The sequence below is a fragment of the Lissotriton helveticus genome, chromosome 10 (genome assembly GCF_964261635.1).
Source record: "Lissotriton helveticus chromosome 10, aLisHel1.1, whole genome shotgun sequence".
Lineage (NCBI taxonomy): Eukaryota > Metazoa > Chordata > Amphibia > Caudata > Salamandridae > Lissotriton > Lissotriton helveticus.
Genome location: NC_136071.1, coordinates 105,103,584 through 105,128,677, shown reverse-complemented (window position 1 = coordinate 105,128,677; position 25,094 = coordinate 105,103,584).

The following is a 25,094-nucleotide window of genomic DNA, read 5'->3' as shown; positions in this document are numbered from 1 at the left end:
CACACCACTGGAATCAAGCTAGCCGGGCTGATGAGAGGTGTTACCTCGAAACCGGGCCGGTCCTCGGATGCTTGTTTCCGTTCTGGGAAGGACATGGCTTTTGTAGTTCGGACTGGACTGTTCCCATGGGGCACAGGGTCAGCGCTGATTTGCATATCGCCATTGTCTAACCCAGGGTGGTGTGGAGTGGAAAAACGATGGATTTGGGCCCAGATCTTTGGACTGGGGTGAATGTGTGACATTGATCCACATTCTGTCCATCATTGTTGTGTTTGCAATTACCGCTCTAAGTGTACTGGGGATGCTCAGACGTGAGTCCCAGGCACTCCACACCACTGGAATCAAGCTAGCCGGGCTGATGAGAGGTGTTACCTCGAAACCGGGCCGGTCCTCGGATGCTTGTTTCCGTTCTGGGAAGGACATGGCTTTTGTAGTTCGGACTGGACTGTTCCCATGGGGCACAGGGTCAGCGCTGATTTGCATATCGCCATTCTCTAACCCAGGGTGGTGTGGAGTGGAAAAACGATGGATTTGGGCCCAGATCTTTGGACTGGGGTGAATGTGTGACATTGATCCACATTCTGCCATCATTGTTGTGTTTGCAATTACCGCTCTAAGTGTACTGGGGATGCTCAGACGTGAGTCCCAGGCACTCCACACCACTGGAATCAAGCTAGCCGGGCTGATGAGAGGTGTTACCTCGAAACCGGGCCGGTCCTCGGATGCTTGTTTCCGTTCTGGGATGGACATGGCTTTTGTAGTTCGGACTGGACTGTTCCCATGGGGCACAGGGTCAGCGCTGATTTGCATATCGCCATTGTCTACCCCAGGGTGGTGTGGAGTGGAAAAACGATGGATTTGGGCCCAGATCTTTGGACTGGGGTGAATGTGTGACATTGATCCACATTCTGTCCATCATTGTTGTGTTTGCAATTACCGCTCTAAGTGTACTGAGGATGCTCAGACGTGAGTCCCAGGCACTCCACACCACTGGAATCAAGCTAGCCGGGCTGATGAGAGGTGTTACCTCGAAACCGGGCCGGTCCTCGGATGCTTGTTTCCGTTCTGGGAAGGACATGGCTTTTGTAGTTCGGACTGGACTGTTCCCATGGGGCACAGGGTCAGCGCTGATTTGCATATCGCCATTGTCTAACCCAGGGTGGTGTGGAGTGGAAAAACTATGGATTTGGGCCCAGATCTTTGGACTGGGGTGAATGTGTGACATTGATCCACATTCTGTCCATCATTGTTGTGTTTGCAATTACCGCTCTAAGTGTACTGGGGATGCTCAGACGTGAGTCCCAGGCACTCCACACCACTGGAATCAAGCTAGCCGGGCTGATGAGAGGTGTTACCTCGAAACCGGGCCGGTCCTCGGATGCTTGTTTCCGTTCTGGGAAGGACATGGCTTTTGTAGTTCGGACTGGACTGTTCCCATGGGGCACAGGGTCAGCGCTGATTTGCATATCGCCATTGTCTAACCCAGGGTGGTGTGGAGTGGAAAAACGATGGATTTGGGCCCAGATCTTTGGACTGGGGTGAATGTGTGACATTGATCCACATTCTGTCCATCATTGTTGTGTTTCCATTTATAGTCAGGCTTTGAAAACTCAGCTTGATACTTTTGCATTGCCTTCTGGTGCTACTCTTATCCAGTATGTTGATGATCTGTTGGTTGCTGCTGATGATGAAGAGATTTGTAAAGAAGTAACTCTTTCTTTGTTGCGACACCTGTCTGAACTTCATCATAAAGTGTCACCTTCAAAGTTGAAGTATTGCCGACAAGAAGTGACCTACTTAGGTCATCTCTTGTCAAAGGAGGGAAGACGATTGATCCCAGAGCGTATTCAAGCGATTGCCCAAATGATTGTGCCATGCACACAGAGAGAGGTGCGTGCCTTCTTAGGTATCACCTCATATTGTAGACAGTGGATTCCGAGTTTTTCTTTGCTAGCGAAACCTTTGTTGGCACTTACTCTTAAGGACACACCATACCCTCTTCCTTGGTCTGACGAATGTCAGAAGAGTTTTTCTGAATTGCGTGATGCATTGTGTTCTGCTCCGGTGTTGGGTACCCCCAACTATAGTAAACGTTTTACACTTTATGTACACGAGAGAGAAGGTTGTGCGTTGTCAGTGTTGACGCAACAATTTGGAGACAAGCAGCGCCCATGTGCGTATTTTTCAGCCACTTTAGATCCGGTAGCTAGGGCGTTGCCTTGTTGTCTAAGAGCTATAGCGGCAGCAGCTGTTTCTATCCGACAGCCTGCTGGTTTGGTATTGGATAATACATTGATTGTGATGGTTCCACATGCAGTGGATACCCTAATGAATAGAACAAAGACTCAACATCTTACCAGTGCACGTTTGTCAGGTTATGAGTTGACGCTTTTGGCTAGCCATGTGCACATCAAGCGGTGCAACACATTGAATCCAGCTACATTGCTGCCAATTTTTGTAGAGACAGATGCTCAGGAACAGCATGACTGTTTTCTCCGGACAGAGGAGGAAATGAAGGGCAGAGTTGATCTGAAAGATACTCCTCTTTCGAACCCTGATGGTACGTGCTTTAAGCTTCCGAATGGAGAGACGACTGCAGCATATGCTGTCACAACTTTGCACACGATTGTTGAAACAGCACGTATTGCACAGAATTCAGCGCAGGCAGCAGAGTTGATAGCATTGACTAGAGCGTGTGTGTTGTCAAAAGGAAAGAGAGTGAATGTTTTTACTGATAGCCAGTACGCATTTGACGTGGCTCACAGCTTTGGTCGTTTGTGGAAAGAGAGAGGATTTCTTACTTCCCATGGTACGAAAATTCAGCATGGACAATTAGTGAGTGAACTTCTTGAATCACTTACTTTGCCGACCCAAATTGCGATAGTAAAGTGTAGTACGCATAAGAAGGTTACGGATGATGTGGGTCGAGGGAATGTGATTGCAGATGAAGTAGCGTGAGAAACAGCGAAAGATGTGACGAGTCGGATGTATGTTGCAGGTCTTGCCAGATGGGTTGTGGAAGGAGGAATGTGTGAAGATACAACAGAAAGTGAGAAGATGATTCAGGCAGAAGCTACTGAGAAAGAATGAGTATGTGGAGAGAGAGTACGGGAATGTTGGATTCGACAGGCTGTTGGGTTGAGTTGTCAGAGCACCGGCGATGGTTGTTGCCGGATGCATATGTGCTTCCGGTGGTTACTATGGCTCATGGGCTGGCTCACATTAGTTTAAAAGGGATATGTAAGTTGTTGGCTCCGGTATGGCAGAATGGTGGAATTCCTAAGTGTGCTGAGAATTTGGTTAAACATTGCATGATTTGCTTGATGCATAATCCTGGAAAGGGAACCCCAACTCCAGCGGGTCATTTTGCTCCTCCAACGTATCCGTTCGAGGTGCTGCAGATAGACTACATTCATATGGAAAGATGCAATAACTTGAAGTATGTTCTTGTGGTTGATTGTGCCTTTTCCAGATGGATAGAGGCCTACCCCCTAAAGGATAATACTGCCTTGTCTACAGCCAAGCTTTTGCTCAAAGAATTCTTCCCAGATATGGCTTGCCGAGGATGGTATGGAGTGATAATGGAAGTGAATTTGTGGGTCAGATTATGAAGAAAGTATGTGTGGGTCTGGGTATCAAACAGAAATTTCACGCTGCGAATCACCCCCAGTCAGCAGGCCTGGTCGAGTGCTATAATGGCACTCTGAAGCTGAAGTTGGCCAAGGTGCAAGCGAGCTCTGGTCTTACATGGCCCGACGCCTTACCATTGGCACTTTTGTCCACGAGAACGACAGTACATTCTCGCGTGGGACTTAGCCAATACAAGATTGTTTTTGGACGCCCGGCGAATGTCTGGGGTGTGCCGAGGCCTAAGAAGTACAGTGATATGGAGTACCCTATGTTGGTTAACTACTTACATGATTTGACTGCTAAATTGCATGTTCTTCACCAACAGGTCCATGACACTTTGCCTTCAGTTTCTGTAGACGCAGGCCACATGATTCAACCTGGCGACTGGATTCTAACCAGGAATTTCCAGAGGTCATAGAACTTGGAACCAAGATGGACCGGTCCATACCAAGTCCTGTTATCAACTCGGACTGCTATTAAGGTGTTCGGCAAGAAGAACTGGGTACATGGTACCCATTGCAAGAAGATATCTTTGCCCTTACCGTACGATAAGTGGGTCCGGGAAGGTGTTGCCGATTCCGAGAGTGAAAGGGTTCCAAGATTTGTACCTTTTAGCGATGCACATCTGGAATGGACTCAGTCAGAATGTGCAGATAAGGAAGTCTTGCAAGAAGCTGTGCCGCCGTGTTTGAGTGGAGAAGTGTGGCTCAGTGGTTAGAGGCGGCAGACCCGGAATCTGAGATCGACCGTGGACCAGGGTTCGATTCCCCGCCTCGGCGGGTCTAGGGCTCATAAATTCCACGGTCTCGGCAATTCTCGCTCCGGTGCCTACTCGACTCACGGGGTCACACTCTGCGACTCTGGGCAATAGCTTGCTTAATCTCCACATCGGCCCCTCGCGGCGGGATGCCTGGCTTTCACCTTGTGGATACCCTGCCGGGGTTTCTCACAGGGGAATACCAGGACGGGTTCCCTAAGCAAGCGCGGAGATGCCCCAGGGTAAGTCCTGCGCTATATAAGTTTCATACATTTACATTTCATACATTTTTGAGACTTGATACTACGTATCTAGAGACACTCTTTCAGGATCAAACTGTGCCTGGTAAAGAATGCTACAACTTAAGGTCTAAAAAGGACAAATAAAATCAGAATTTTTTTGTGAATTACACTCTTTCAGACAAGAGACTGTTTTTCTTTTTCTTTTTTTTTGAGCCACCATCCGGGCTCAGCTGTAGGGTCGCGGTATAAGACTTAAGGGGTGGCCCGCGTATTGGCGAAAGGTCTGCGGTTCTAGGGACGTCTAGGACGCCTGGACACACACTTGAGTGAAGAAGGAAAATTGCCGCGAGCAGCACGTTAGAGGATGGAGTCTGTTGTAACTGGAAGAGATGTTGAGAGAATAGATCTTAAGACGAGATTTTGTACATTGATATATAGCAAATGTTTTATAATATTGTGATTTTTGATGTTTTTAAGTGTCACATTAGCCTGTGTGGGTTGGATTGTCTATGTTACACAACAGACATCTGCATCCACCTCCCAACCTATGCTTTCTTTCACTACTGTTTCTTTGCACCAGTTTTAATCGTTGCCTGAACATGAACAAATAAGGAGATCAGAATTTGTCAACAACTCGTTCATACAGTTGTTGCATCAGCATCAGTTAGTAGTAAATACCACTAATTGTTGGGTTTGTTGTCTTATGCCTCATACGACAGATAAAGGTATGCCATATTTTGTTTTGCCTTTTTCTTTTAATGGGTCTGTGTGGGCTTTTCAGACCATGTTTATCTATGCAAATGAGGTACGCCCCTTACGTTCCCTTAAAGATAACTCCAGCAATAGTGCCTTGAGAAGGGGAATAGTAGCTATGATCCGAGATATTGATGCATATAATGCTATCCCTAAGGATGAGGTGCAGGCTTATGTTGGTTGGAACGTGACTGGATATAGTATCAGCTTGACAGAGAAGGAGAGACGAAAAAGGTCTCCCCCTATTTGTATTTTACTCCACCGAGGCCATTTTTGTCTGCAAGGTACTGGTCGGAGTCCGAAAGCTCAGCTAGGTAAGAGTGTGTGTGCTCAAACCTATGTCTATACATTCCGGACTTCTCCACCGTTTGTGCCAGCTAACGGCACATATTTTGTTTGTTTGTCATGACAGAGCCTACACATGGTTGCCACCTGATTTTTCAGGAACATGTTATGTGGCGTTTTTGCTTCCTCCCTACATACACTACTGCTTCAGACTATCATAGAACGAGATATGGTAGAGGTGTCTTCAATCAGGAAGATACTGCAGCACACGAAGTAGGATATTTTTTCAAGGGCTTCCTGCCCTTTTGGGGTCCTATGATCAATAGTAGGCATATTCGACAGCTTGTCCGCGTTGTTGAAGCTACTATTAACGAGACAGCAGGTGCTCTTAGTAATGTTACAGCTGAGCTTCAAGCGGACCGCCTTATGACTTTGCAGAACCGTATGGTATTAAACATCATACTTGCAGATCGAGGAGGAGTATGTAAACTGATTGGATCCAGTTGCTGTGTTTACATACCAGATAATGCCCCTACTACAGTGCACCAAGCCATCTCTAGGTTGCATAAGATCTCTGAGTCTATCCATGTAGACGAAGGAGACTGGTCATTGACGGGATGGTTTTGGGGACTGCTGTCCAAATGGGGATGGAAGATTCTGACATTCCTTGGTATGGTTTTAGCCATCCTTTTCTCTTGTTGTCTTTGCATCCAGTGTGGTCCCGCCATTTGTAGTCTTTGTGCTACTATGTGTGTTCGGAGACCTGTCCCGAGAGAAGTAGAAAATAATAAAATGATGCTACAGCAACACTTTGATGACCTAATGAATATCGATATAGACCTAGATTCAGATTAACATGAGTCTTAGGTTATTGCCTACGTAATGGCAAAAGGAGAGTCTGAGGTTCTGTAATTCTCAAGTCTGACTCCATTTTGTTCTGTGCCACCATTTTGTGTTGCCCTCACGTAAGCCTGTAAAGGTAACCTGGCGAACAAAGTGGCCTGGCCTTCTTAGTGCATGTATACATTAACTAGGTTTCTTTTTGACTCTGAAATGAACTGTAAGAAACTGATCTCTTCACCTGAAACTGACCTCGCAAAGCCAATTTCCCTGATCGATCTTTGTCTGAGATTGCCAGTCAATGTTCAGGACATCGTTAATTTTTTAGTTTCCTTGCACATGCCTTATCTTGTTCAGCATCTGTTACTGTTTCTTTTTTTATGTTTCTTCATTACATGGGTTATGCTTTCAATTATAGGTTTGTCCGGCTTGTGGAGATTGAATTTGGGACATTCCTAATAATTAACTTTTGGGTTGGGATACTGTAAATTTAGTTTTTGCTGTGTGATACTTTGTTTAAAAATGTATCTTATTGGCTAGAATCTTGTGCAGTGGGTGTACATTTATAATGTGAATATTGGGTATAAAAGGAGACGTCTCGCCTCAGTAAAATGAGCAGTCTCCTGAGAATTTACACCGTGATGTATTTCTAGGATCACTGCAGCTAATAAACTTGGTCTCTGACGCCATCCAGAAGTATTCCGTGTCTTTGAATACCAAGACAGGTGAACTCGAAGATCTTAGGCGTGCCCCTGACGCCGCTGGGTTAAACCCCGGTTCTTCAACCCTCGGCACTGCACTCTGGCCAGAGAGCTCATGATTGAGCCCGGAGGGGCCCCTCTACGTACCGTGCAGGGAGGCCCCCTCAGTTTTCGTTATGCCAGTGACCCCACCATGAAAAGGTTGGGGGAAAGAAAGGTAAGGGGCCCCAAACAGGGTCCCCAGGGGGATTTTGCCCAATGTGTGTAGTGGCTTGGGGCAAATGTTGTGCCCCCCTATGCTTCCACTGTCGTGTGTGCACTGTGCGCCATCCATGACATGGTGCATAGTAAAAGTGTGCGCACAGCAGTGGAGGTGCTAAGTGCGGAGGTATTGCCTTCAGGCTCTGTGTACAACCGAGGAATGCTGCCACCGCAAGACCGCTGCTTGCCCACCTCTAGCCCGGTGATAAAGTCCAAATCGGGTGGTCAGGATGTCACCAGCTTGGCGGCTTTCTGCTGACCACCAAAATTGCAGCATGGCGGGTCGACCACCAAGGTCGAAATCAGACCCTTAGTTTCATTCTCTTTGGCATTATCAGACCCCATCCTCCATCAACCTCACAATTTCTAGAGCCCTTGGGCATCTTATGAGCTATGCTTATACGCTGTGCATTTTAAGACCCTCTTTGTTGTTGTTTTTATTAACATGTGTATTAGCAGCATCAGCCAGTTTATCACATACATGATTTAGTGCAGTAGCCAATATATTCCTTTATGGCAAGACAATTGATCTCAAACTAATGTGCTTCTCCTTCAAATTGGAGGTCTTTAACATTCCCTATGAAGTTGGTTTGAAATAATCGTAGCAGTGCTTTGATATATTGGAGATGTTGTTTTGTAGCTGCAAAAGGTGGATTATTCCTAATCATTGCTACAAACATTTGCTTCAAAGATAGGGGCGGATGAGCCACTGAAAGGTGAAAGCTCGAGCCATGCTGGAGCCTGATGACAGGCTCTGGCCCAGCTTAAGGTCGTCTTAGACCCTCGAGCCTAAAGCAAGCTGATCTTTCATGTGGCTTCTGGCTGAGACCTACGTTCTACTCTCGTGCGCCAAGAATTATAGGCAACGAAGTAACTTTTGATGTGTAAGCGGCAAGAAAAAGAGATATTCTTTTAGTAGCTGAAACTGTACAATGAGGAAGAAGAAAATCTGGCATCAATCCCAGCTTCCCTGCTTCATAAAATTGTGTGATCCTTGACAAATATATTTTTTCACGAGCCTCCTTTTTTAATTATCACGTGCACATATGAGAACACCTTCAATATGCAAGTTTGGGATGTGCGCTGTATGAATACTTCTAGTTGTATTAATTGATTATAATACTGTTCCAAGTAGGAAAGTGCCCTTTTTGGGATGATTAACCACCCCCCCCACAACTTTTTTGCTCTAGATGCGTGGTATTAGAACTGTAAGTGCACTGGGACCGGCTAACCAGGCCCCAGTGCCAGTGCTCTTTCCCTCAAAAGGTAACATGGATTGGTACACCCAATTGGCAAGGTACTTTCACCACCCTTATAAGTCCCTAGTATATGGTACCAGTGGTACCCAGGGCAGGGAGTTAAAGGGGTCATCAGGACTTCAGCACTATTTGTGTCACCCTGAGTGACCCGAGTAAAAGTAAAGTCTGCTACTGCAGCCTGCATGACCAGCCCTGCTCGAGCTTGACTCTGCACATATCACATGTGATAGAGTCCCCTCACTGCCTTAATATACATAAGAAACCTCTAAGTTAGGCCTCCTAAAGCCCAGGGGGCAAGGTGCTGCATATTAAAGGTGCAGGTATGTACAGACATATATAAATCTACATTATCCTTGCCATTCAAGTTTACTGTAAGTGAAAAACGATCCATAGGTTAATGTGGACCGGCTACCAGATAAAACCAAGAGAGCCATCTCCAGGATGGCACCACCAAATTTAGCCATTCTCACGTCGATGGTGAGCTGGCATGCATCCAGTGACATCTTCAGAGGTTGCCCACCGAGATACCGAGTTCCCTTGTGCTTTGGCAGGCTTTTCGAGCCAATTGCCACCAAGACTGAAGGCTGACCTCCTGCTGGTGTGTACTATCACTCCCAGAGGAGGTGAGATAAAGGTCTCGTCACACTTCCACCTTCTCAGGATGGCTAGTGAAAGACCCATCAGGCAGGGGAACCTCAAAGGCTTCATCACCTCTGATATGTAAGTGACTTGCCTCTCAGTGGAGACTAAGATGCCCCTTTGCCCTCAGGCACTCGTGTTTGCGAGCAGGTTGAAAATTAAGTATGTAGGTGGCGTACAGTCCCCAAAGGCTAGCCACACCTCTAGGGTGGGCTGGTTGGTCTGTAAAGCTGAGGATGGCGCTACCATCTTGAAAAGTCACAAGAATAGTGATTTCTGGGTAGTTTAGTGACATACACCCACCGGATGTTGTCACCTCAGGAGCAGATTAGTCACAGGACTAGGAGCCCATTGGCTACTAGTCATCACACCCCTAAACACCCACTAAATCTAGGATTCAAGGGGCATCCCTGACACCAGAACTCCAGATCTGCTCTGAAGAAGAAGGACAAAGAGACCCATGTCGGCACAAGGCAGGACTCCACGAAGAGAAGAGACAAACTCTGCACCTGTGGCAGCCCCCCTACACCCGCCAGTCTACGACTCTTCCAGGACCAGAGATTGGTTCCACAAGGAGCCGCAGACTTAATCAGGAATCCCTAGGGCTAGAGGTACCAGTCTGCTGCAGTCTGCAGGCATAAACAGCACTTCCATTATCCAAAAAAAGGACTGGCCACCGGACACCGGACTCCATCGTAGACCAGCCCAAAGGTAATCAGCTAGGTGCCATCTGGGAAGTGCAGTCCTGAACCTCAACCCTGTACAGGGTTTCCCAGACCTCTGGAAGAAGATTGACCTTGTTGTGACCTTTGCCGGGGCCAAGGCTTGTTGGTGGTCTGGCTGACTACCAACTGCTTCACTCGAGGCCCGACACAGAGGGAATCTCTGGCATCAACCCCCTCCACTCCTGTGGCACAGTTGTTGAGTTCTTGCTTCCCAGAGATGGCTTTGTTGGCATGCGTGGTAAAGCCAGTTCCCTCAGTCCAGTTCAGCACCACGGATAGCCAGGTACACCTCTGCAATGAGACACTTAAGCTAGGCAGAGCTGTCGGATGATTCCTGGTCCAGGGGCCCTACAAGCTTCAACTCCAAGAAGCTACTCTAAACTCAACCTGCAAGTATCGTTTTGTCAAGTGTTGTTTTGACAGCTCCTGCAGCTTCCGTTCAGCACCAAGGACCGCCAAGTCATCTCTGCACTTGACTCCTTGGGCAAGGTAAAATCGTTCTGACTGTTGAGACTTGGTATGTGGACCTGCAAGACCTTAACTCTAAGTGGGTTCCGTTAAACTCACCCTGCAAGTGACAGTGTCACCTGAGATTTTTCCCATTGACCCCAATGATAAAAGTTGATAGCTAGTATTGAATTTATTATCGCTTTAAATTCTACAACTCTAGCTATATGAACTGTACATACTTCACTCTGTTGTCTAAATGTATATAAAAATAAGCTCTATATTACATATATTGGTGTCGGATTTCTTTCGAGTCGTGTCAATTACATATTGTCAATGTTGATACAGTAAAATTCTTATACACCTGTTCCTCTAAGTAAACCTGTCAGCTCTTTGCCACCCTACCAGAGCTGAGAGAGGGATTACAAGTGCGAATCCGAGGTCCACTTTTGGATATTGTGTTAATATTAAATGGTAATGCCTCCCAGCTATACCACATACTAATTCCACCTTGTTACACTTCATCTGAGACTCTAGCCTCATATTATGGAGTACACATGATAAGTGACGTGCCCCTTAATTCAACAATGGTATTGTTGTCAGGGAGGAGAAGGCAGGAATGTCTAAAAACTATCACTTTTAATAAATGCCGCTTGATACAGTGATATAAACAGACATACTAAGGTAAAACGGTTCTGCAATTAAAAGAAATTCACTTTTTTTTAATGTATCTTTGGCGAGCACATTGCCACTCTTGACACGAACGAGGAATTAATCCTGTCAAAGATAGGAGTAAATCAACACCCAGAGTGATACTAGGGGGATACCCATCAAAAATGTATTTACTCCATAGGAAAAAAATTATCTTTGTGGCAAACAAATAGCAATGTGTACGTGTGCATGAATATTTCTACGAATGCAAAGGTGTTTTCTGATTAATCAATTGAAATTCTAATTTAACTGTGGCAGTTTCTCAGAAGTACTCCAGACTGTGAATTCAAAAAAAGTCTGAAATGTGTTCCACATAAAGAGCATCTTTGGGTCCAAAGTGCGCGTGAGTGTGTTTGTGCGTGTATTTGTGTGTATGGGTGTGCGTGCATTTGTATGCGTGTGTGTGCGCATGTGTGTGTGTCTGTATGTGGGTGTGTGTATGTGTGGGTGGGTGTGTGTGCGTGGGTGTGTGTTGGGGGCAGGGGTGGGTCGTACTGCCACTCCTATCCTTCTCCTGGTGTCTTCCTGTCCTGATGAATCTTGTCATTTTAGCTTAAATTGTATTAAGTAACTTGTAAATCTTGCAAAAACAATATATGTCTTCAAACATGCCACCGCCCTCAATCAAACACAAACTATTGCATTCCCATCTTTCCATTCTTTCCTAATCTTTTCAAAATTGTGCACAAAAGTGAAGCAATCAATCAATCAATCATTTGTAGAGCGTACTAATCACCCGTGAGGGTCTCATGGCGCTGAGGGAGGAGGGGGGTGGTGCAGCTACTGCTCGAACAGCCAGATCTTGAGAAGTCTCCTGAAGGTCAGCAGGTCCTGGGTCTGTCGCAGCTGTGTGGGGAGGGTGGTCTTAGGTCTGCCGTAGGTGGGTAGGGAGGGTGTTCCAGGTCTTGGCGGCGAGGTAGGAGAAGGATCTGCTGCCGGTGGAGGTCCTGTGGAAAGCATCATATTGGAAACTGCCAGCTCACCAGGACACCCCCTTGCAGACCACATCAAATTATGAACTTAGCCGATGGACCATGTGTATTGCAACCTTAGTTCAACATTAAAATAACATTTCTTCCAAATAAAAAACATACATATGTCTAAAAAAGTACTTTTGTACTTTTTTCTGAGTTACTGAAAAACATCAGCTGACTATTAGTCCTATTAAGACATTCATCTTAGAGCGTCGAATGTGTCCCCACGAGAAAAGAAAATATGCATCTTACACAATTGGGGAAAGAACATACATCTTGTCAAGTTTGACAGTCTTGTCTTCTAAGTATGCACCTTGGTTATGAAACAGCGCAACTATTACAAGAATGGACACTGGGAGGGGCAACACGTTGTGCATCAACTTCCCTGCTCCGGAGACAATGGTGAACTGTCACTAATTCGAGATTTGGAAGTAAAACTCAAGATGTTTTAAAAACTACATTATTTGCATTTATCCTTTATTTTATATTTATTGCAAAGCAATACTGGACACTCTGGTTTCAAGGCACTAACATATAAAATAACTCAAATCCCTCATAGTCAAATAAACATCAGACAATGATCGAGTGAAAGCCTTCAAAGGTCACATGAAAACAACATTAAACACTAAGACGAAATCCCAAACTTGACTTCCGGTGATGTCATGGCAACGACATTTGTCGCAGCAGGCCAGCTAATAGATCATCAAGCTCGCTTGTTATTTATCCACCTAACAACCAAATCCAATTCATGTTAAAAACCAAGAGTCCCTTCACAACCCCTCCCAGGGGCGAGTCCTCCCCCTCCCCTTGCCCACTTAAGTGCGTCCCTTTTACCTTTACATCATACTACTGACAACGTGATTTGGTACCTTAAAAGGTTGCAGTTTATTCAGACATAACATGGTTGTACATTTCGCAATTTCATTGGTCATTCATAACATCCATGTTATTGTATACTTCCATTGTCTTTGTACATTCATTGCTGTTTTTTGCTCCCAAATAGTATACTTTTGCGAGGTGCCCCTTTGGCAGGCCTCTTTGTCTGCGGTTCCAGGCTTCAACTTGCTATTGAATTTGGTGGGTGTCCGTCCCCCCAGCTGCCTGCCAAATTACCCCTTGATTGGGGGGGGACCGTTGGCTAGCTTGGGGGCGACCAATCCTGGTCGCCCCTCCTTTCGTCGGCTTGGCGACGGGGGGGAGGGCTTCCCGCCTCCGGGCGTCGTTTCCCCAAGCACCCATTGGGTCCGGCTGCGCCTTCCCCGGCCTTGGTTTCAAATCGGAATCCCTCGACTGTGGTCATTCCACTCCGAGTAAACACCTCAAAAGTAGTGTAGTCTAATAAAATTATTCTGCTCGGCTTTTCCAGACAAGGTAATTGGTAAATCCTGTTATCTAATAATATGTGCAACGCATCAGAGGCAGATACCCCTATTTATCTATGAATGGTACCTTCTCAGACAAAGTCACCTCATATTCTCTTGGTCAGTCCCTTCTTTTAGTATGCAAAGGACCCCACCATCTGAGGGTCACAGAAAGAGGAGAGGGCATGTTAATACATTTTTTAGGGCAGTATCTTTCAATGTTTGTGTTATAATGTCTTGGTTGCCGTGCCTCTGTGATCAAACTCTAGCAAGAGAGTGGAGCAGAAGGAGAGGTGTCCTTGTGGCGACAGCTACCCATTTTGAAACACTTCAACGGGTTCAAATCCCTGTCTCGGCTCAACATTCTGTGGTTCTGAGTAAACCACGCTATCTCCCTGTGCCTAACAAAATATAACATAGTATGTTGCTAATGAAAATGGGGATTAATGTCTTTGGGTCGGGTTTGCGTTCCATAAAGACACAAAAACAAATAGATAAAAATAGAAGGCTTTTTGGCACAACCTTTCTGATCTGCAGACTCTGCCCTTACATCTTCTACTTAAACCATGGGGATTACAGCGAGCACCGAATCACCATAGCATCTGGTAATCCGTAATGTATACGTCCTACAAGAAATTATGGGCCTTATTTATGATGTGTTGCATCTCTGTGACAAAGCAGCGATGCAACACTTCTCAGGGCGCCCGCCTTGCGACACCATTGATGTGTTATATTTACTGTATGACGCATCATGTCGCAAGAAATAACAGATACGTCAGTTCTGTCGGTGCAAAACTGACACATTGCTGGAGTTGTGTTCGGAAGCATGATGCAACTCCAGCAAGGCAGGGGGGAGGGCTATGATTATAACACTGCGTCACCCTTATGCCTGCCATGAGGCAGGTGTAAGGTTTTCACACTATGGCGTCCTAGAAGTGGCGTACTGAAATCTTACAGATTTCAATGCGCCACTTCTACGAGGCTTTGATGCGGGGGAACGCCCACCCTGCATACATTATACCTGACGCAGTTATAATGTAGCACATGGGTGTACAAAGTAACGCATCTGCCTAGATGTGTCACTTTGTAAATATGATGCAACCTAGTGCATTATTTATGCCGCCGCAGCATCACAAAAAGTGACGCACAAGCGTGTAAATGTGACGCAAGGGCTCATAAATAAGCCCCATCATTTTCAGTGCTCTGGAAAATCTTACTAATAGAATTACGTTTTGACCCAAAAATCATGATTTTCTGTCACTCATCTGGAACATGAGGTTAAGAAAGGATTTTCTGTCACAGAAATTTCCATGAAAAAGTCCACTGTTCAGGACTATTGAGAACATTACTTCAGCCCCACAAAGTGCATATTGCCTGATATCTAATTCCCACACGCTCAATCTGTGTTAGCACAGTGGTAGACATGTTGGTTTACCCAACATGTCTACCACTGTGCTAACACAGATCGACATTAACCTTCAACACTAAATGTTCAATGAGCCCTCCAAGTGGTAATGTGAGCTTGTTGGTCTCAAATTGACTCCTTTAACACATCCATTCTTGGCTTCAAGGTCAGATGCATGGATGAGTCTGGTGGGGCAGAGCCTGTGCTGGGTTTCTCCTGGGGTTAGCAGTACTTGAAGTTTAGACATTTCACTCTGATTCTTTTAGCTCAACCCAAACTCCCTTGCCTCACAGCCCAGCAGGAGACAACAAAAGAAGCGAGTGACAAGCCTTAGCATCTTGTTCCAGCCAGGAAGGAGATGCTACTTCCTGACTGGTACAAGGTGCCAAGCCTGCCCTTGCGATTCTTCATTGGCTTCCTATTCAGGATAGGATCCAATTTAAGGCATTGTGCATTGCTCACAAAGCACTATCAGGCAAGGGACCTCCCTTCATCCGATCTACTTTTCTGCCCTATCGTACTACCAGGGCCTTGAGGTTGGACAACAAACATCTGGCGGTAGTACCAAAAATAAAAAGATTGAGGAGTGGAGGGCGCCTCTTTTCATATAATGTTGCCAAGCTTTGGAATCGCCTTCTCCTTCAGATTCGTCTTGAACCAAACTATTTGATCTTTCAGAAACAAATTAAAACTTTTCTCTTTCCCTAAATACTGCTCGGAGCCCTTGATCGCACTGCGGTAGCGCTGGGATGCCCTCGGGTAACCATGCACTTTAGAAATGTTGCTTCAATTCAATTCAGTTCAATTAAACACAAATGCTTCCCACCCATTTCTGCCTACTAAGAGGTTTTTGATTGTGTATGTTTTTGAGCCATTGCTTTGAGGGTCACGGAAGTACATCAGCATTTCTTTGCCCTGATGAAAAGTAGGAGTAAGAGAAATACAAAGGCAACCCCTTTCTCTTTTTTAGGGACGGGTGGGAGCGGGAGTGGGAGAGTAGGACAATATCCCTGCTTGTCTTGTTGTGTTTTTACTGAGGGAAATATGTAATGTGCTTAGAGCCCTCTATGTTTATATTGGTTCATATTTATCTGCGCCTCTTTCTTTTTCCGCTTTGTCTTTTTATTTATCCCCTCTGCCGCTTTATTTATCAGCTCTTCCTTTATATTTATCAGTTGTGCCTCTTTATTTATCAGCTGAGCCTCTATTTATCAGCTGTGCCTCTTTTATATCAGCTGTACCTCTTTTTTTATCAGCTGTGCCTCTATATGTATCAGCTGTGCTTCTTTATTGGTCAGCTGTGCCTCTATTTATCAGCTGTGCCTATTTATTTATCATATGTGCCTCTTTATTTACCAGCTTTGCCTCTGTTTATCAGCCATGCCTCTGTTTATCAGCTATGCCTCTGTTTATCAGTTGCGCCTCTAGCTATTAGCTATGCCTCTGTTTATCAGTTATGCTTCTTTATCTATCGTGTGTGCCTCTATATATCAGCTGTGCCTCTTATTTATCAGATGTCCCTCTATTTATCAGCTGTGCTTCTATTTATCAGTTGTGCCTCTATTTATCAGCTGTGCCTCTATTTATCAGTGGTGCCTCTATTTATCAGCTGTGCCTCTATTGATCAGTCGTGCCTCTATTTATCAGTAGTGCCTCTATTTTTCAGCTTTGCCTCTTTAGTTATCAGCTATGCCTCTATTTATCACCTATGCCTCCATTTATCAGCTATGGCTCTGTTTATCAGTTGTGCCTCTAGGTTTCAGCTATGCCTCTGTTTATCAGCTATGCTTCTTTATCTAACAGCTGTGCCTCTTTCAGCCGCGCCTCTTTATTTATCACCTATGCATCTATTTGTCTGCTCTGTCTCTATTTATCAGCTGTGCCTCTGTTTATCAGCTACGCCTCTGTTTATCAGCTGTGCCTCTTTCTTTACCAGCTCTGCCTCTATTTATCAGATGTGCCTCTATTTATCAGCTATGCCTCTGTTTATCAGTTGTGCCTCTAGTTATCAGCTGTGCCTCTTCATTTATCAGCTATGCCTCTTTATTTATCAGCTGAGCTTCTTTATATATCTGTTGTGCCTCTATTTATCACCTGTGCCTCTTCATTTAGCAGCTACGCCTCTATTTATCAACTATGCCTCTATTTATCAGCTCTGCCTCCATTTATCAGCTATGGCTCTGTTAATCAGTTGTGCCTCTAGGTATCAGCTATGCCTCTGTTTATCAGCTATGCTTCTTGATCTATCAGCTGTGCCTATTTATTTATCACCTATGCCTCTATTTGTCTGCTCTGTCTCTATTTATCAGCTGAGCCTCTGTTTATCAGCTATGCCTCTGTTTATCAGCTGTGCCTCTTTCTTTAGCAGCTCTGCCTCTATTTATCAGATGTGCCTCTATTTATCAGCTATGCCTCTGTTTATCAGCTGTGCCTCTAGTTATCAGCTGTGGCTCTTCATTTATCAGCTATGCATCTATGTATCAGCTATGCCTCTTTATTTATCAGCTGTGCTTCTTTATATATCTGTTGTGCCTCTATTTATCACCTGTGCCTCTTCATTTATCAGCTACGCCTCTATTTATCAACTATGCCTATTTATCAGCTATGCCTCCATTTATCAGCTATGGCTCTGTTTATCAGTTGTGCCTCTTGGTATCAGCTATGCCTCTGTTTATCAGCGATGCTTCTTGATCTATCAGCTGTGCCTCTTTATTTATCACCTATGCCTCTATTTGTCTGCTCTGTCTCTATTTATCAGCTGTGCCTCTGTTTATCAGCTATGCCTCTGTTTATCAGCTGTGCCTCTTTCTTTAGCAGCTCTGCCTCTATTTATCAGATGTACCTCTATTTATCAGCTATGCCTCTGTTTATCAGTTGTGCCTCTAGTTATCAGCTGTGCCTCTTCATTTATCAGCTATGCATCTATGTATCAGCTATGCCTCTTTATGTATCAGCTGTGCTTCTTCATATATCTGTAGTACCTCTATTTCTCACCAATGCCTCTTTGTTTATCAGCTATGCCTCTATTTATCAGCTGTGCCTCTTTATGTACCAGCTCTGCCTCTAATGATCAGATGTGCCTCTATTTATCAGCTCTGTCTCTGTTTATCAGTTGGGCCTCTTTCTTTATCAGCTGGGCCTCTAGTTATCAGCGGTGCCTCTTCATTTATCAACTATGCATCTATGTATCAGCTATGCCTCTTTATGTATCAGCTGTGCTTCTTTAGATATCTGTTGTACCTCTATTTCTCACCAATGCCTCTTTATTTATCAGCTATACCTCTATTTATCAGCTGTGCCTCTTTATGTACCAGCTCTGCCTCTAATGATCAGATGTGCCTCTATTTATCAGCTCTATCTCAGTTTGTCAGTTTTTGCCTCTATTTATCAGCTGTGCCTCTTCATTTACCAGCTCTGCCTCTATTTATCAGATGTGCCTCTATTTATCAGCTATGCCTCTGTTTACCAGTTGTGCCTCTTTCTTTATCAGCTGGGCCTCTAGTTATCAGCGGTGCCTCTAGTTATCATCTGTGCCTCTATTTATCAGCTGAGCCATTTATTTATCAGCTATGCCTCTATTTATCAGCTGTGCCTCTTAATGTATCGGCTAGGCATATATGAATCAGCTATGCCTCTTTATTTATCAGCTGTGCTTCTTTATATATCAGCTGTGCCTCTATCACCTCTGACTCTATATTTATCAACGGTGCCTCTATATTTATCACCTCTGCCTCTTTATTTATCAGTGGTGCCTCTACATTTATCAGCTATGCCTCTATTTATCAGCTGTGCCACTGTATTTATCAGCGGTGCCTCTATATTTATCAGCTGTGCCTCTTTATTTATCAGCTGTGCCTCTATTTATCAGCTGTGCTTCTTTATTTATCAGTTGTGCCTCTATTCATGAGCTCTGCCTCTTTATTTATCAGCTCTGCCTTTTTAGCAGATGTAAATTTGGCAAATGTGGTTATGTTTTTTAATTTTGAAAACCCATTTGCTCAATATCAGGAATCATCTTTTTTGTTGCTGGGCTGTGTAGTCTTAGAGCATGTAAGATGATCATCGCCTGCGGACCCCTGGATCCTACCTCGCAATCAGAGAAACAACTTTTTTGACTTTGGAGCCTGCCATCCTGCATTGCTAATTTTGGCATAAGGCTCATTTGGTGAATGTGGTATATCTCCCTGTACCTGAAATATGTAACTTAAATAGAAACATGTAATGTACAAACTAAGGGGCGGATTTAAACGCCACTGCGATTAAGGCACGGGCTCTGCCGCACCAGTTGTGGATGGATTCTAAATTTTAAGTTCCACTTTGGAAGCAGATAGAAGTGTATATGCCAGTTGCCACTTCCTAAAACAAATGCCAGATACATTTCCAGTACCCACAACAGAGATATCACTGGCATGGATGGCATCTTCTTCCCACATATCAGGGGTATTTTCAAGGATAATTGTGCAAGACCAACATGCTTTGCACAGAAGGGACACAACAATATGATGGTGGGGTGGTTAGCCAATAGGAAGCACAGTGTGATGAGAACGACCAGCACTATTCCACAAGATAGGTGGAGGTACTGGTTGTAATGGCTTTGCAAATGCCCCGCAGCTTGAGCGCTGGGGGGCAGACTGCGAAGCACTTTGGATGTAATGATTTAGATTACTGTGCACTCTTCTGCTCTCACCTGATCGCTACTTGCTCGCTCCTAGTGTATCATTTGCGCTTTTAAAATCAATTGTTTTACCATTTTTAAATCGCTGCTTCTTCACTAACTCTCACTCCCCTCTCTTACCTGTTGCGAGGTGTACTCCTCCTGCCCCGGTCCCTCGCGGCTGTATTGCCGTTTGTGTGGAGGGCAGGGCGCCATCTTAGGTCAGTCCCTGAGCCTGGCAGGACCATAGGCTGAGGTCTAGCTGGAGGAGGGGCTAGGCTATATATTGCTCATGCCCCTCCGGACGCGCGGCGGACGCGCGCATCGGGCGCGCCACCGGCACGCCAAAGGCAAGCCCGTCTGCGCCCGTCCGCGGCCGACCGGGGCTAGGGGCAGGGAACTCTGCCCATTTCATCTCCCATACGGCCTCAGCACTGATTCATCTCCATGACAATTGGCCTCTTAGCCCCATCACTCAAGCCCTTCTTGATTCATTGGGGGTCTTCAGCCCTAGGACCACATTCCCTGAACTTACAGTCCCCTCTGCAGCAGTTCACCCTTCCCCTAATCCTCCTGACCCACGAGGTCTTTTATCCCCTCCACCCAGAGGAGAAACTAATACCACCCTGACACTCAGTTACTTAAACACCCGCTCTCTGGTTAAACAACAGTTAGAAATCTTCCAGCTACTGGACTCAGAGAAACCTGACATACTCTTCGTTACGGAAACATTGTCAGGGCCCGCCTCGCAGGATTCAAATGATGAACAAAGGGGTCCACCTCCCGATGTTACCAACACCCTGAATGTACACACAGGGGGTTCGAACCATCAGGCGAGGGATAATAAAGAGAAAGACCGGGGAAGGGAAAGGGTCAGCAGGGACAAGGGATCTGGAATGACAAAACATAAACCGTTATACACGTTGCACTATAATCAAGACTACTCTCAATGATTCTCGCTAGAACTGTAATACCTTATAAGGCTGTACTGATTCCTCCAACCAATATAAGATAGAGATAGTCCAGTTTCCTGTAATCAAAACACACTGGTTAAACAATGCATTACCCACAACACCGTTAATGTCTCAACCTCTATATGTGTACACACCCTATAATGAGGAACTGGACATTTATAATGACCCTTATGTTGTCCTGTAAGTTGCATCACTTGGACATTTCACAGTTCATTCCCCGATATCAGCATAACCTTTAAAAGAGTTAGAGATACTCCTCTCTTTAATCACTCAGATCAGGTATGATTAGTTCCACTCTCAAGACGTCCTGTATTAATACACAATCTCGGAAGTCAACAAAGTTCGTATTCACCCCAAATCCAATAAAGAGATAATAAGATGGGAGAATAAACGGCAGCGTGTGGTTGCGACCACCACTACACTCCGCTCTCCTACGATACTAATAAACCAAGTGTCCAGTAGCAGGTAGTTGTGACCACCACACTGTTCCGGTAACTATTCTCAAAGAAGCACACGGTAACGTGTAGAGCCCTACAACGCTCCGCTGCTCGTATTCCCAAAAGTGCCTTCAGTATCCAGAAATCACAAACGGCAACTAGCAGCAGCCAGCCGCATAGTCCCGCGGGACAATCACACGTTCCCTACACAGTCTAACAATCGCCGTTTCATTTCCTTCCCTCTTCACAGAAAACAAAAACCAAGGCCAAGGAAACGGATCCGCGAGCTATGGCTCCCAGCGGTTCTCCTAAGAAAAACAATACCTCGAGGTTGAGCGAGTGTTCACGGAAGCCATGGAATCACTCTCGCTTTCAGCAGCGCGACGCTGACAACAGCCTGCACTTCTCCAATAGACAGCAACGAAGGACTCAAAATTACGCGCAACTTCCCCCCGGTCTCTCCTCACCATATACTTCCTGCAGCAAAGGCTCATGGAAGTTGTAGTCACTTAAAGTCTAGGCAGGCGCGGTAAGGAAAATCCTGACAGTATGCCCTCCCCTCCTAGCGCCTCCTAGGCCCGGGCTTAGCAGGGAACCGCCGATGGAAGGACCGGACAGCAGCAGGAGCGTGGACATTGGCGGAAGGTTCCCAAGAATCATCCTCGGTCGAGTACCCCTTCCAAGCCACCAGATACCACAGCGCACCCCTGCAACGCTTAGAGTCTTTAATGCAGCGAACCACATACTCCAATCCCCCATCACACAACACCGGAGGAGGCGTTCTCCGTCTGGCAGAAAGAGCAGGCTTCAACAGGCTGACATGAAACACAGGATGGATACGAAGCGAAGCAGGAAGCTTCAGTTTATATGCCACAGGGTTAATCTGTTTCATGACTACATACGGACCGATGAATCTGGGATGGAACACCAAACGGAGCTTAAAACGGATGTTCTTTGTGGACAGCCACACTCTGTCCCCCACCTGGTATGAGGGATCAACACCCCGATGCTTATCCGCCCACTTCTTGTATGTCGCCTTCGCCCGAACCAACTGCTTAGCCACTTTTCTCTGTATCGAATGTAAATGGCGAACCTGATGCAGCACAGTGGGCTGACTATTCACTTCCCCAGGGATGGCGATGGGCAAAACCCGGGCATCATACCCGTAATTGGCAAAAAAGGGGGACACCCCTAGAGAGCTATGCCAAGCATTGTTATATGCCAATTCCGCCAGCCATAACATCGATACCCAAGAGTCATGAGCCTCCGCAGCGTAACATCGCAGGTATTTCTTCAAGGTCTGATTGAGCCGTTCCGTTTGACCATCAGTTTGAGGATGGAAACTGGTTGACAAAGAAGCCTTGATGTGCAACGCCAAACACCATGCTTTCCAAAAACTGGCAATGAACTGAGGGCCCCTGACAGATACGATAACTTCTGGTATCCCATGGTAACGAAAGACATTAGACAAGAGCAACTGGGCTGTCTGACCCGCCGTAGGAAGATTCCTACACGGGATGAAGTGCCCCATTTTGGTGAGACTGTCCACCACTACAAGCACAGCCGAGTGACCTTGATCTACAGGCAATCCTGTAATGAAGTCCAAGCTGATGCTTTACCATGGCTTCTTTGGTGTGGGCATGGGCATTAATTTACCCTTACTCTGGCACTGTAAGTGTTTTGCCCGGGCACACACCTCACACTTCCCCACCCACAAAAACACATCTCTGGACAAGGAGTCCCACCAGAACCGTCTCTGTACAAGACACACTGTCTTTCGGATTCCTTGATGTCCAGCCAAAGGAGAAGAATGACACCACTAGAAAGCCTTTTTCCTGGTTTCTGCAGACGGCAAAAACAGTTTGTTGTGTACAAAAGGCAGACCCTGTTTAAGAGAATGACTGGCATCACTGTCACACCAGATCTTCCATCCTGCTTCAGTCTTATGGCCCTGGATTGATTCAAGGAACGAAACCGCATTAAGCGCACAAATCACCTTACTTGGTTCTACTATGGCATCCATTGGAAGAGCGATCTTCTCCGTCACCGTGTCTCCCAAGCGAGACAAAGTGTCCGCTTTCCTGTTCTCAATGTCAGGACGGAAGGTGATAATAAAGTCATATTCCGCAAAAAACAGCATCCACCTCATTTGTCTCTGTGACAGATGTCGGGCTGTTCTCATATATTGCAAATTGCGGTGGTCTGAATACACAGTCACAGGATGAGAGGCCCCCCACAAGTGTTGTCTCCATTCATGGAAAGCCTTCTTTATAGCAAGAAGCTCTTTTTCAGCTATAGAATAGTTCTTTTCGGCATTGCTCAACTTTTTTGACAGGTACGCCACAGGATGCAGCTGCCCTGTCTGTGGATCTCTTTGGGACAAGATAGCCCCCACTGCTTCATCCGAGGCATCAGCTTCCACTATGTAAGGTAAGTTTGGTTGGGGATGTGCCAAAATGGGAGCAGACACAAACGCCTTTTTCAGATGACCAAAAGCGACTTCAGCCTCCTGCGACCAACAAAACCCCACCCCTTTTCTGAGAAGACGAGAAAGAGGAGCAGCAATCCGTGAAAATCCATCAATGAATCTCCCTATAGTAGTTCGCAAAGCCCAGAAAACATTGGACTTCTTTCACTGTCTTAGGTACAGGCCACTCTTGCACAGCCTGCACTTTTCTTTCTGCCATCTGTAAGCCCTCTGGACAAAACATAACCCCTAGAAACTCTACGTTTTCTACACCGAACTCACATTTACTGATCTTACAAAACAATTTGTTCACTCTCAATCTCTGTAGGACCTGTTTAACATGTTCTTGATGGCTAACAACATTTTCGGAATAGATGAGTATATCGTCAATGTAGACTACCACACTGGTATCCACAAAGTCTCTCAATACATCATTTAGAAAATATTGGAATGCTGCCGGGGCGTTACATAGCCCAAAGGGCATGACTGTGTATTCATACAGACCGTAACGTGTTTTAAACGCAGTCTTCCACTCATCCCCCTCTCTCATCCTCACCAAGTGGTAGGCTCCTCGGAGATCAAGCTTGGTATACACTCTAGCACTTCTGACTTGGTCTAATAGTACAGATATGAGGGGGAGAGGATATCTGTTACGGACAGTGTTCTTATTTAACATTCTGTAATCCACACACGCCCGTAATTCCCCATTTCCTTTCGAAATGAAAAATAAAGGAGAGGCAGTGGGTGACTTAGAAGGCCTGATGAAACCTATTGCCTGGTAATGGTCCAAATATTCTTTCAAGTGGTTTGTTTCGGGAATTGATAGAGCATACACCCGACACATGGGTAGGATCGCCCCTTCCACCAGATCAATACAACAATCATAGGGTCTATGAGGGGGTAGTTCTTTGGCCAGTTGTTCACAAAACACATCTTCAAAGGAGTGGTACTCAGAGGGCAATACCACCTCTTTTTCTACCGCAGTAGCTACCAGATATGGAGTAGACAACCCAGCAGCTTGAGTGACCTCACGCAATATCATGTGTTTTTTACAAGCTTCCGACTGGAAACGTAACGTCTTCTCTTTCCAATTTACTTCTGGGTTGTGGTAAGAAAGCCAGGGCATGCCCAAGATAACCTCATACTGAGGAGCCTCTATTATGTTCAAAGTTAGACTATCTTGATGCTCCCCTTCTGGCACCTCAACTGTTAACAACACTTCTTCTGTCTGTTCAGTGATCATCCCTGACTTTAATGGTTTCCCATCCACCGCCCACACTTCCTCAGGATGTGTTCTAGGGATACGTTTTAATGACAACAGAGACACCAGACCACTATCAATAAAATTGCCTGTGGCACCGGAATCGATCATTACCAACACCTGATGCGTCACTTGTTGGCTCTCCAAACACATGGACAAAACAATATGCGAGACTGAATCCTGTAATATCTCACAAACCAAAGAGGGTAGTTTCAAAGGGGCTTGTGTATTTCCTTCGCTCAACTGTGCACTGTTGGGCTCAGTGTTGGAGACTGCCAATCTTTTCTTAACCCAACCTCCTGTGGTCTTGG